Source organism: Schistocerca cancellata, chromosome 5 (assembly GCF_023864275.1).
Source record: "Schistocerca cancellata isolate TAMUIC-IGC-003103 chromosome 5, iqSchCanc2.1, whole genome shotgun sequence".
Taxonomy (NCBI): domain Eukaryota; kingdom Metazoa; phylum Arthropoda; class Insecta; order Orthoptera; family Acrididae; genus Schistocerca; species Schistocerca cancellata.
In genome coordinates this window covers 721,352,570-721,366,815 of record NC_064630.1, presented here as the reverse complement: position 1 = coordinate 721,366,815, position 14,246 = coordinate 721,352,570, and positions in this window count along the sequence as shown.

The window sequence follows — 14,246 nt, the reverse complement described above, 5'->3', positions numbered from 1 at the left end:
CTACTTGTAGTGTCTTATTTCTTAATCTAATTCGCTCAGAATTTTCCGATTAGATTCGATTACATTCCATTACACTAGTTTCACTTTTGTTGATATTTGTCGTATAGCCTCCTTTTCAGAACATTAACCATTCCGTTTAGTTGCTGTTCCAAGTCCTTTGTCGTCTCTCACAGAATTACAATCTCACTGGCAAACCACAACATCTTTCTTTATTCGCTTTGAATTTTAGTCTACTTTCCGAATTTCTCATTGCCTTACTTTACTGCTTTCTTATTCTGCATAGTGTATAACATTGGGGACAGTTTAAATCCCTGCCTCACACTGAACTACTGCTTCTCTTTCATGCTCTTCGACTTCTATAACTGTAGTCTAGTTTCTGTACAAGTTGTACATACCTTTTCGCTCCCTGTGATTTACCCCCAAAACCTTCAGGAATTTCAAAAAACATATTCTAGTTAACATTGTCAAAAACGTTCTATAAGTCTACAAAAGCTGCAAACGTATGTTTCCGTTTCTTCAATGTAGCTCTAAGATAAGTCATAGTATCAGTATGGCCTCGCATGTTCCTACATTTCTCCAAAACCCGACCTAATCTTCCCTGAGGTCGACTTGTATCAGTTTTTCCGTTTTTCTGTAAATAATTTGTCACTGTTTTGCAACCTTGACTTGTTAAACTGATGGTTCGGCAATTCTCATACCTATCATGACCTGCCTGATTTGAAACAGGAAATAGTGCATTCTTTTTGAGGTCTGATGGTACTTCGCCCATCTTGTACATCCTGCATTCAAGAAAGAACAGTTTTGTTATGGCCAACTATCCCAAGAATATCACTGATTCTGCGAGAATGTCACGTACTCCAGGGAACTTGTTTCGACTGAAATCTATCAGACTTCTGTGAATGAATTTTCAGATGCTATTAAAATACACATTCCGTTTTTCGATTCAAAAACAAGAAAGCTCCAAGATCGAAAAGCTGTCCAAAAGCTGGTGACCTAAAGGATCACTTTCTTAGAGAGAGGGGTAAATGTGAACGCAAGGTGAGACAAGCAAAAGAATGGAAAGAAGGTAGAAAATGTGTCTCGCACACATGATATCCTCTTGCGACAAGAGTAACAATGACATCTGAGACGACAGGGCACTCACATGCTAATGGAAGTCCGCGCGCTGTGTTTACTTCCAGTGGACGGGTCTGGAGAGGGGGTTGGAGGGGGAAAGTTGGCACCTGGTGAGAGGCGTTGGGGCGGAGGGTAGACAGGTGGCGGTTACGTGACTTCAACATAGAAACCAAACGTCAGGCAGTGTATGCCTACAAACTTAGCTAGCTTAATGCATTACTCGACGACGCAAAGCGACAAGGTAGAGGCCGGTGCCAGCTTCGAGAGGTACTTTCTGGTTTAAGCATAGAGATTACAGACAATCTGTTGACGAGGCGATGCACCAGCTTCAAGTTAAAATCTAAAGCCCCCATTACACCGAAGCGAGCACAAGTGAACGCACATCAATGAACGACAGTTCTCTCTCGTGTAAACGCTTGGTGCGCGGTGTTCGGTCCAGCCCCGAATTTACGATGTTTTTGAATCACGGCAAAAACTTGATAGCGGCGTCTCACCCTCCCCCTGGGACGTCAGAAATTTAAAAAAAAATATTTTTTTTCAAAGATGTGTTCGTTTTGTCACGCACATCTTTCTGAAGAGCTTGATATATAAAATATTTTGCTCTGTGGAATTGGCTGGTTCTAATGGCTCTGAGCACTATGGGACTTAACATCTGAGGTCATCAGTCCTCTAGAACTTAGAACTACTTAAACCTAACTAACCTAAGGACATCACACACATCCATGCCGAGGCAGGATTCGAACCTGCGACCGTAGCAGTCTCGCGGTTCCGGACTCAAGCGCCTAGAACCGCATGGCCACCGCGGCCGGCTTCTGTGGAATTCAAACGTGCCTATTTTTTAATGGAAGCCATCAGACCTACATTCAGGATAGTGGAAATTAAAATGTCCTGTGGTGCCTCTCCTGTTCCCAGTCGGCCGGTTTGACATCCTACCCCCCTTAAAAAAAACTCACAATTAATGCATGATGGTATTATTTGAGACCAGGAAAATAAGAAATCTTCAGAAAAAATTACACTCTTTTTGCCTATTAGCTAATAACTTTTTCTTTTGTGTGACATAAAATTAAATACAGGAAACATTAAAGCAATAAGTACAAGAGACAAGCAAGACAGTACAAGTTTCTTCAGTCTTTAGATCCCAACTTTTGTTTCTCTCTAATCCTGCTGCAGCTTTACAGTGAGTGCTCTCCTTTCTGCGAAAGAATCTATTATCTCATCAAAGTTCATCAAGGATTTTGCTACATGAAAAATCAAAATGTCGTTACCTAATACTGAAAAAGCTGTTAATACGAATAGTACCCAAGACTGGAGTGGTTTTTCGATTTGATTACGTCTATTGTGTCACTGTCTGCTAGATAAAACGAAATAGGACTTTCTAATATTGCAGCGATTGTAACACATGCCAAATAAGCGAGGCTGTTTTGGCACAAATTGTCATTTTTATCTACCTCATTTAAATAAATAAAACGACAGAATATACACTCCTGGAAATTGAAATAAGAAAACCGTGAATTCATTGTCCCAGGAAGGGGAAACTTTATTGACACATTCCTGGGGTCAGATACATCACATGATCACACTGACAGAACCACAGGCACATAGACACAGGCAACAGAGCATGCACAATGTCGGCACTAGTACAGTGTATATCCACCTTTCGCAGCAATGCAGGCTGCTATTCTCCCATGGAGACGATCGTAGAGATGCTGGATGTAGTCCTGTGGAACGGCTTGCCATGCCATTTCCACCTGGCGCCTCAGTTGGACCAGCGTTCGTGCTGGACGTGCAGACCGCGTGAGACGACGCTTCATCCAGTCCCAAACATGCTCAATGGGGGACAGATCCGGAGATCTTGCTGGCCAGGGTAGTTGACTTACACCTTCTAGAGCACGTTGGGTGGCACGGGATACATGCGGACGTGCATTGTCCTGTTGGAACAGCAAGTTCCCTTGCCGGTCTAGGAATGGTAGAACGATGGGTTCGATGACGGTTTGGATGTACCGTGCACTATTCAGTGTCCCCTCGACGATCACCAGTGGTGTACGGCCAGTGTAGGAGATCGCTCCCCACACCATGATGCCGGGTGTTGGCCCTGTGTGCCTCGGTCGTATGCAGTCCTGATTGTGGCGCTCACCTGCACGGCGCCAAACACGCATACGACCATCATTGGCACCAAGGCAGAAGCGACTCTCATCGCTGAAGACGACACGTCTCCATTCGTCCCTCCATTCACGCCTATCGCGACACCACTGGAGGCGGGCTGCACGATGTTGGGGCGTGAGCGGAAGACGGCCTAACGGTGTGCGGGACCGTAGCCCAGCTTCATGGAGACGGTTGCGAATGGTCCTCGCCGATACCCCAGGAGCAACAGTGTCCCTAATTTGCTGGGAAGTGGCGGTGCGGTCCCCTACGGCACTGCGTAGGATCCTATGGTCTTGGCGTGCATCCGTGCGTCGCTGCGGTCCGGTCCCAGGTCAACGGGCACGTGCACCTTCCGCCGACCACTGGCGACAACATCGATGTACTGTGGAGACCTCACGCCCCACGTGTTGAGCAATTCGGCGGTACGTCCACCCGGCCTCCCGCATGCCCACTATACGCCCTCGCTCAAAGTCCGTCAACTGCACATACGGTTCACGTCCACGCTGTCGCGTCATGCTACCAGTGTTAAAGACTGCGATGGAGCTCCGTATGCCACGGCAAACTGGCTGACACTGACGGCGGCGGTGCACAAATGCTGCGCAGCTAGCGCCATTCGTCGGCCAACACCGCGGTTCCTGGTGTGTCCGCTGTGCCGTGCGTGTGATCATTGCTTGTACAGCCCTCTCGCAGTGTCCGGAGCAAGTATGGTGGGTCTGACACACCGGTGTCAATGTGTTCTTTTTTCCATTTCCAGGAGTGTAATTCACGAAGTACCAATATAAAATCCTATTAGGCCTACTACAAGCAAAAAAAAAAAAAAAAAAAAAAAAACCAGTTTCACATTTCATTCATATGCTCCGGTTTCTCAAGCATGAGATCGAAAGGCAGTAGTAATACGAATTTAATATACTAATCTGGAATCGTCATGTTCTTCCATATAATTTGTGTGATGCCCCCGTTTCTTCTCCTTCCTAATTCCAAGAAACAATCTTGTTATCGCTAATTCTGTAATTACTCCTGTCATTGTCAAAACTTGTTCTCCGGTTAACTCCACCAACCCTGCCAGAATCACCGGTTTAGTTACCCTGCATTTATTCTCCGATTAGGCGTTATTACGTATTCGTACAAAGCATTTTCCGCGCTATTCCGAGAACAGAATTAGACGGCTGCTAACCGGGGACTGTACAACTGGCCCTTAGTAGTGTAGCGATCTGGCAAAAATTTTCTGTCAAAATTTCATTTTCTTGGATACCTTACCTGTTATTACTGTTAGTCGTTTTTTTCTACTTTGATAGTCTGGATCTATGGATTTCGCTAGTAATTATAACGACGCTTATCATTCGCACATCCAATCAACCACAGAAACAAACAGCGATAGGTATTCACCCATTCGGGTGTATTTGGCTCTCCTCGTGTAGCCTCGTTCCCTTTTGTCTGTGATGATGATGATGATGTTTGGTTTGTGGGGCGCTCAACTGCGTGGTTATCAGCGCCCGTACAATTTCCCAACCTTTGCTCAGTCCAATTTCGCCACTTTCCTGGATGATGATGAAATGATGAGGACAACACAAACACCCAGTCATCTCGAGGCAGGTGAAAATCCCTGACCCCGCCGGGAATCGAACCCGGGACCCCGTGCTCGGGAAGCGAGAACGCTACCGCGAGACCACGAGCGGCGGACCCCTTTTGTCTGTGGGACAGTTTTTTATTTCTTGATGAGACGGGGATTCCCCTGGCAGAGACATCAGGTACACTATGGACGCATTCAAAATGGACGCATTCAAAAGCCAACTTATGATTCGTTCAGAAATTAACTTAGAATGTGTTAAAATGTTCAAAGACAAGGAGGGATGCGTTTCAAAATCGTATAATAATCGATAGACTAATGTGTGCTGGACGCTAGGCGCTTTGGGAAACAGGTTTTGTTTTTTTCTTCAAGAATATGGCTTTGGCGTCCCTTGAAATTGCTGCCCGTGGCAGATATCCCGGTTTGCCCCCCCCCCCCCCCCCCTTTCGATCCGGGCTTGGTTCGGTCGTGAGCATGCCGCATTGGCATGTGTTCGCTTGTGATCCTCTGGGTGTCGGCTCTAGAGCGAACCATCGAAGGAAGTTCGCGTTCTCTCCGCTTCGACGCTAGCTTCAGTGATATTTTTGGTGATGGAGTGGATGAATGAACGCGGGTACTTCTGTTGATGGAAGAGTACAGCTACCACAGGAACTTGTGGGAGCCTAAAGATCCACAGCATAAAATGCTCAAAAAGAAAAATTCTTGGCAGGAAATAGCCGAAGTGCTGGCAGCGAGAACAGAGAAAACTCTGTTGATCATATACCGGAATGTTGCCGTTTTGCGAACCTTGGGGTGACAGGGGGAGCTTTGGATGATAGTGTGTGTTGTGGTAGGCTTCCAATAAACTTCAAACTGATGTCTATTATTCTTAATCGTAATAGCAAGATCTAAAATATTTAGACTGTCACCAGCTTGGTGTTAAACTGTGAGTTTTATACGTTCATGGGAACTGTTGAATAATTGGTTCAACTCGGTGACATCTTCTTGTGCCGCTGATTAAAACTATGGTTTCATCTACATATCTGTAGTAGTAGACGCTGTTTTTAAAGAGGTGATGATTGGAGTACAGGACTTTATCTTCTAAATTGTTTATAAATATTTAAGCTAACAGTCCGGAAAGATTTGAGTCCACTAATAGGTCATCTGTTTTTTTCTAGAGTTCATTGTCGAATTTGAAATAGTTGTGTGAGAGTGTGGACTCCAACAAGTCCGTTAGTTCAGTAATGTGAGTGGAAGGGAGTTTTTGTGCTTTTGTAGATTGGCATTAATTATCTATAGCGTGGAATCTATTTGCACAGAGGAATTATGAGTGTGACTCCATTAGAAACTTCTATGTTTTTGACGCATTAATTCTGGTGTATTTTTAAGTCTTCCATTATTATTGAGTGTGTATGTTTCTTTGAAAATTTTGAAGAGCTTGAATGTTGGGCTATTCTGACTGTTCACTATAGGCCAGATGGGGGTCCCATTTTTATCTATCTTTGGTTGTCATCAAAGGCAAGATGCTTCCTTATAGTCCCGTTTCTAAGTAATATTTCTAAGTAATAATATTTCTAAGTAATAATTGTAAGTAATATTTCATCCTTTACCACTGACAAGATTGGGCAGAAGTTACCTCACAACGGAAACACATGGAATCCAACTCATCATATGGGTGTGCACGAAACTGAATGTTTGGACTGTGACTGTTTCTACATAAGCCAGCCAGGTAGATCATTTAAGATTAGATTCAAAGAACACATGGTAGCACTAAAAAACGAAAAGTACCACACATCAGGAGTAGCCACCAACCTCAACCTGCATGAAACAGAACGCCATGTTAACAGCACAAGTATCACTATCCTACACATCCAGCCTAAAGACAAAAAACGAGGCATCCTTCAAATACTCCAAATATAAAAACACCACAAAAACAACCTGAATCCATGTTAAATGACAAAATAGAATCATCTCTGTTTCCAGTAACAGCCTACGTTACGAAATTTTCAATTCACACACACACACATACACACCACATTTACAATAAATAATTAGTTATGTTATCAAATAAATAATGGAATGTCCTCGTTCACAGAATACGGTCACGCCAACAGCTTGTACCCCCTGTCGACTTCAAAATATATGTACATCAACTAACAGCATAAATTGTACATCCATCCGCACAGTTTTAAAACATTAACACATGTATAATTCCAACCTTTACTTAGTCATTACATATAACAGATATAATCTTAAGAACCCCCGGCTTCAATCATTCCTTTCACCCTGTATCTGAATCTCTCACCCTTCCTCCCTCCTTCTCTCTCTTTGCCTCCATTCTTTCATCCCTGTATCTGAATCTCTCTCTCTCTCTCCCTCTCCCTCTCTCTGTGTCCATTCTTTCAACCCTATCTCCGAATCCCACTGTTGGCAACATAATTACTGTACTTAAAGTTGGCAACATGCCACCTGATTGTATAAATGAGTATGAAATTCAAGGTAGGCCTATATAAACTTGACAGAGAAAGACTTGTAGACCCCTGTGAAATATTCATAACTCAAAGTAAGAACTCCACAATCCTTTAAAAATTATTCCAAATAATGTTGTTATGATATGCATTCTTTGTACTTGAAAATAATGTTAGTGTTTTGCGGCAAGTCCTTTGCACCTAGTAGTTTCCAGACAGTATCTTTGTTTACAAAATATGACAGTTTATATGTGATGTGTTACGACAGAGAAGGAAGCCTGTGACCACTGGAGGTATTCTGTTTTACTTGTTTATTTTCACCTTCAGACATATGTTTGTTTTTTTAGTAAAGAACCTCCTCAAAAGTATGTTTTGAAGTAGTGTTTTGTTTCTCCACTAGACAGTGCCACAAGTTACCCCAAAATAATAACACAACGCACGCACGTGTCATGGTAACATATGTAAATCCAAATGATGATGGGGTTTAATCCTTCGAAACGCGTTGTGGATGTAAATAAGCAGTGTCTGGTAACAGTAAACTTGTTGTTTCATCCGACAGGATACACACAATCGTACTTTCGCTAACACTATGTTGTGGGGCCACTTGCCTAGAGCTCTTACTAGTGCTAGTCACAATATCCTATAGAATTCGGTCCTCCAAATCTGGTGTACACACCGCCCGCCACCTCCCTGCATGTTGAAAGGACCCATGATAAGACAAAAGCACAGAAAGGGCTTGAGTTGTGTGATGTGGTTGTTGCCTATGAGGGTACTTGTTTTGGTGTAGCCATACTGCCTCTCGACTCTTTCCATCTGCTTGGTCGTACACAGACACCAGTTCGGCTTGTTCCCAACTGCTGCTTATTGTACCCTGCGTCAATCACACAGCCTGCAATAGACAAGGAACACATGGCACTTGGTCATAGGAACCGTCATTCCTCAGTGCCATCTACTATGGCATCGATGTGTTTCCGGATATTTGTTCATAGGACCTTTTTTTCCTCCGTTCCTAGTGACGAATCTGTCCCTGAAGCTTTCGGTTTTATTAATGTTCACTATGTATAAATCCTAGTGGTTTGCCTTCAAAAATCTCTGATACAATATACTCTTCTTCTACAGATACTGTATAAGTGACAGATAATGGGTGAACAAACTCTCTACTATCATCTATGTCCTGTCTTTTTCGTTTATTTCTTTATTTGTTTCATGAAATTGCTGTAAGAGAAATAACTGTGAACAAAATAAACAGACAACGTAAATTTATATAAAATAAAAATACACGAAAGACTCAATCTTCTCATTGCTTAAATTCAAGGTATCTGTCTTAATGTCACATTTCAGCTATTATTTTACGAAATTTAAGTACAGGAAGAGAATATGTGAAAACTGTTTTCTCTTCGATAAAGATATGGCTGGTCTTTCGTACATTTTTACATTACATTACTGATTTTTAATGACTATATTTACCTCTATATTTATCTTTATAAAATCCACGATGGTCAGGGCAGTAATTATTTGGCAAACAAATGCGGTTGATATAGTAAACAAAAATTTGACGCTATCGTATCTGTCGCTTGTTGGTAATAATCGCAGCGTTAGCGTTAGCCTCTCTTCTGCCGACACGGATCGTTGAGAATTTGTGTTTTGTTTTGAAATCTTAGCCTAAATTGCAGCTCGAAGAAAGCGAAAGTAGTCCATCGAGCCGGCCGATGGGGCCGGGCGGTTCTAGGCGCTCAGTCTGGAACCGCGCCACCGCTACGGTCGCAGGTTCCAATCCTGCCTCGGGCATGGTTGTGTGTGATGTCTTTAGGTTAGTTAGGTTAAAGTAGTTCTAAGTTCTAGTGGACTGATGACCTCAGATGTTAAGTCCCATAGTGCTCAGAGCCATTTGAACCATAGTCCATCGACATGAGGGTGTAGTTTTGGAATCTAGCAAGCAATGACTGCAGCTCAAATCACCAATCAGAGCCAAACCGCCATTTCTTTCACCCTTGGCAACATTTCAGGCCCCCCATTTTTCTGTGTGCACGCCGTTTTGCTTTCGTGGCCAACAGCGTGGTCACTACACAAAATAAACCAACTTGTATTTTTCTCTCTTCCATCACGCTGTACTGAATGTAGTTTAAGCAATTTCACCGCGACAATGTTACAGCGCCAAAAAACAAAATACATCGTACGGTTTCTCTTCCGTTCGCTCGAGTGTAAATGCTTACTCGTAGGAACAAGTCAATAACGGCGCGCGCAAGCGAACCCACTGCGCACTGCTTGGAATGCGCGTTCGCTTACGTTCGCTCGTGTTTGCTTCTATTAAAGAGGGCTTAACGCCGTGAACTGACGACAGGAAGACGAGACTCCGCCCATGGAAGAGACGACAGAACATGCTTCCATTATATCTAAATAATCCGACACGAATATCCAATACGGGATACATCAAATACTGAGTAAAATTCGCGTATCGTCTCCAGAGAGGAAAAAAGAGAATGGTTCAAAATGGTTCAAATGGCTCTGAGCACTATGGGACTTAACTGCTGAGGTCATCAGTCCTCTAGAACTTAGAACTACTTAAACCTAACTAACCAAAGGACATCACACACATCCATGCCCAAGGCAGGATTCGAACCTGCGACCGTAGCGGTCGCGCGGTCGCGCGGTTCCAAACTGTAGCGCCTAGAACCGCTCGGCCACTCCGGCCGGCAAAAAAAAAAGACAGAATGAGACAAAATGTGCTTAATTTAAGTGTTTAAATGACGATCTGCACATTTACCCACAGAAAGAGGTACCAAACAAGGTGATTCCTACTATTAACTGTTTCTCATAAGAAGGAGTAATGGTTAAAGGATTGTGTATTAACAAGACAGTCTCAAGCATAACAAGCAGTTCATGTAATACAGACGTGTCACATTGTCGTAGAACACTGGTTATAACATCGGCCACATTGTGACGATAGATCTACTCCAAGTCTGTAGCAATCGTAGTGGTCCAAAATCATCCGGTTAGCATAACACCGACACACATGTCAGTAAACACGGGTCTCCGTCGGAGCTCATTTTTTCTGTTGATTGAGAATCGGTGTACTACAGGGTGTTACAAAAAGGTACGGCCAAACTTTCTGGAAACATTCCTCACACACAAATAAAGAAAAGATGTTATGTGGACATGTGTCCGGAAACGCTTAATTTCCATGTTAGAGCTCATTTTAGTTTCGTCAGTATGTACTGTACTTCCTCGATTCACCGCCAGTTGGTCCAATTGAAGGAAGATAATGTTGACTTCGGTGCTTGTGTTGACATGCGACTCATTGCTCTACAGTACTAGCATCAAGCACATCAGTACGTAGCATCAACAGGTTAGTGTTCATCACGAACGTGGTTTTGCAGTCAGTGCAATGTTTACAAATGCGGAGTTGGCAGATGCCCATTTGATGTATGGATTAGCACGGGGCAATAACCGTGGCGCGGTACGTTTGTATCGAGACATATTTCCAGAACGAAGGTGTCCTGACAGGAAGACGTTCAAAGCAATTGATCGGCGTCTTAGGGATCACGGAACATTCCAGCCTATGACTCGCGACTGGGGAAGACCTAGAACGACGAGGACACATGCAATGGACGAGGCAATTCTTCGTGCAGTTGACGATAACCCTAATGTCAGCGACAGAGAAGTTGCTGCTGTACAAGGTAACGTTGACCACGTCACTGTATGGAGAGTGCTACGGGAGAACCAGTTGTTTCCGTACCATGTACAGCGTGTGCAGGCACTATCAGCAGCTGATTGGCCTCAACGGGTACACTTCTGCGAATGGTTCATCCAGCAATGTGTCAATCCTCATTTCAGTGCACATGTTCTCTTTACGGATGAGGCTTCATTCCAACGTGATCAAATTGTAAATTTACACAATCAACATGTGTGGGCTGACGAGAATCCACACGCACTTGTGCAATCACGTCATCAACACAGATTTTCTGTGAACGTTTGGGCAGGCATTGTTGGTGATGTCTTGATTGGGCTCCATGTTCTTCCACCTACGCTCAATGGAGCACGTTATCATGATTTCATACGGGATACTCTACCTGTGCTGCTAGAACATGTGCCTTTACAAGTGCGACAGAACATGTGGTTCATGCACGATGGAGCTCCTGCACATTTCAGTCGAAGTGCTCGTACGCTTCCCAACAACAGAGTCGGTGACCGATGGATTGGTAGAGGCGGACCAATTCCATGGCCTCCACGCTCTCCTGACCTCAGCCCTGTTGACTTTCATTTATGGGGGCATTTGAAAGCTCTTGTCTACGCAACCCCGGTACCAAATGTAGAGACTCTTCGTGCTCGTATTGTGGACGGCTGTGATACAATACGCCATTTTCCAGGGCTGCATCAGCGCATCAGGGATTCCATGCGACTGAGCGTGGATGCATGTATCCTCGCTAACAGAGGACATTTTGAACATTTCCTGTAACAAAGTGTTTGAAGTCACGCTGGTACGTTCTGTTGCTGTGTGTTTCCATTCCATGATTAATGTGATTTGAAGAGAAGTAATAAAATGAGCTCTAATATGGAAAGTAAGCGTTTCCGAACACATGTCCACATTACATATTTTCTTTCTTTGTGTGTGAGGAATGTTTCCTGAAAGTTTGGCCGTACCTTTTTGTAACATCCTGTATATCTCAAGTTTATTCCAGTTATATTCGGTTCTCCAGTGTCTTCCAGCCCAATCTGTCAAAAGCTTTCCCTAGGCCCAATTTTATGACTTTCATTCTTTAGCGCGGACTAGGTGATCCACGGGTTAAGCGCCGGTTCGATCCACGTTCAGTCAGAATTTTTATGTGTCACATATAATTAAATGGTTTAGATGGCTCTGAGCACTATGGGACTTAACTGCTGAGGTCATCAGTCCCCTAGAACTTAGAACTACTTAAAGCTAACTAACCTAAGGACATCACACACATCCATGCCCGAGCAGGATTCGAACCTGCGACGGTAGCGGTCGCGCGTTTCCAGACTGTAGCGCCTAGTACCGCTCGGCCACCCCGGCCGACCACATATAATTTCTTATTCCCATGGTAATGTACGTTAATGTTAAAAACTTTGAATGTATGTGCCCCCTACAGTTGGTAAGACAGTTCGAAGGTCAGAGGTAGGCAAAGGTATGCCAACTCCAAGAGGACTGTGTTTTGTAAAGCACTGCAGTTTTCCAACCATCCTTTGAGTCAATGGTAGCTTTGCCCTTTTCAGCCCTTATTTCTAAAAGTAGATTGGGGTGATCGAGTTATTCACCCTTTGTATAGTCAGGATATTTTCAGCCAAAAACCAGGTGAACTGGCAGAGGGACAAAGTTGTGTGTTAACTGGGGATATTTGGCTGGTGATTTCCGGTTCCAGCGTTTGCCTTAATATCTTGGTCGGAGTCGAGGGATGGGAACTACGAGGGTAATCGCAGAAGTAAGGTCTCCTATTTTTTTATAAGTACTGATCTCTATTTGTATGGCAGTTGGTCAAACTGTTATGAAGAGTGCTTCACGCGTTGTGTGTAAACATGCACACGCCGCGCTGAGGCGCTTAGACTTGGCTTGGCAGCCGTTGAGAATGGAGCTCCCGTTGGACGTTACTGCTAAGTGCGAATTGCGCGCAGTTATTCGCTTTAAGAACGCAAAGGGCACTGCTCCGATTGAAATCCATCGCCAATTGACGGAAGTGTATGGTGAGTCGTGAATGGATGTCAAAAATGTTCGTAAGTGGAGTAGAGATTTTGCAGCTGGTCGGACCGAAAGTCGAGACGAACAAAGGAGCGGGAGACCGTCAGTTTCTGAGGAGACAGTGTCGAAGGTTGAGAAAAGCATGAGTGACGAATGGCGGATCACCTTGGATGATCTCCACACGTTGGTTCCTGAGGTTTCCCGAAGCACCGCTCACAGAAATTTAACGGAAACACTGAACTATCGGAAGGTGTGCGCAAGATGGGTGCCACGCATGCTGATTGAGGACCACATGCGGCAACTGTTGTGACTTGGCAAGACAGCCAAGTCACTATGCGAGGATGCCGAAAAGCACGCGTTAAGCTCACGCAGACTGGCGTGAGGTCTGGAACAGTAAAGTAGTTGAGTCTAGTAAGAAAAGAACGTAGTTGCTGGAATACTTAACTTTAATCCATAATTGTTGTACATCGCTCTTGATGATACATAAGTGCAATCTCAATATACTGGTAATGGCGCCTTGCTAGGTCGTAGCAACTGACGCAGCTGAAGGCCATGCCAACTATCGTCTCGGCAAATGAGAGCGTATTTGTCAGTGTAGCTTCGCTAGCAAAGTCGGCTGTACAACTGGGTCGAGTGCTAGGACGTGTCTCTAGACCTGCCGTGTGGCGGCGCTCGGTCTGCACTCACCGACAGTGGCGACACGCGGGTCCGTCGTATACTAGCGGACCGCGGCCGATTTAAAAGCTACCACCTAGCAAGTGTGGTGTCTGGCTGTGACACCACATTCCTCCCCCGCAAATCGGCGAACGGTTGTGTTATAAGGATTCCGCCCGCCGTGGGGAGGACCCCATGTTGACGTATGCGACGAGGTGGGGAGCCTAACAACAGGCGAGGCTGTGCCACCCGCACCCGGCCATTCGGTCCGAGGGGAGCTAGGAAACGCCTGAAAACCTAGTCCAGGGTGCACGCCAACATGCGGTGTATGCGCCCGAAGATAGTCAGGAGGGGCCGAAGGGTCGACCTCCATCGAGTCGGAGCACACGACAGGCGAAGACGACAGATGGTCCGGAGCGGGCAAGAGGTCCATGGCGGAGGACAACTGGTCACGGGAAGCGATCGGCGGCGCGTGACCCAGGGAGGCGCCCGGCGGTTGCAGCGACGCGTCCACTGCGGGCGTCGCCGGCGGGAGAACAGGCGGCGGCGGCGGCGGCGCGTCGCTATGGGGCAAAATGGAAGGAAGCGTCGGTAACACCTGGGGATGAGGCGAGCCAGTAGATGGGTC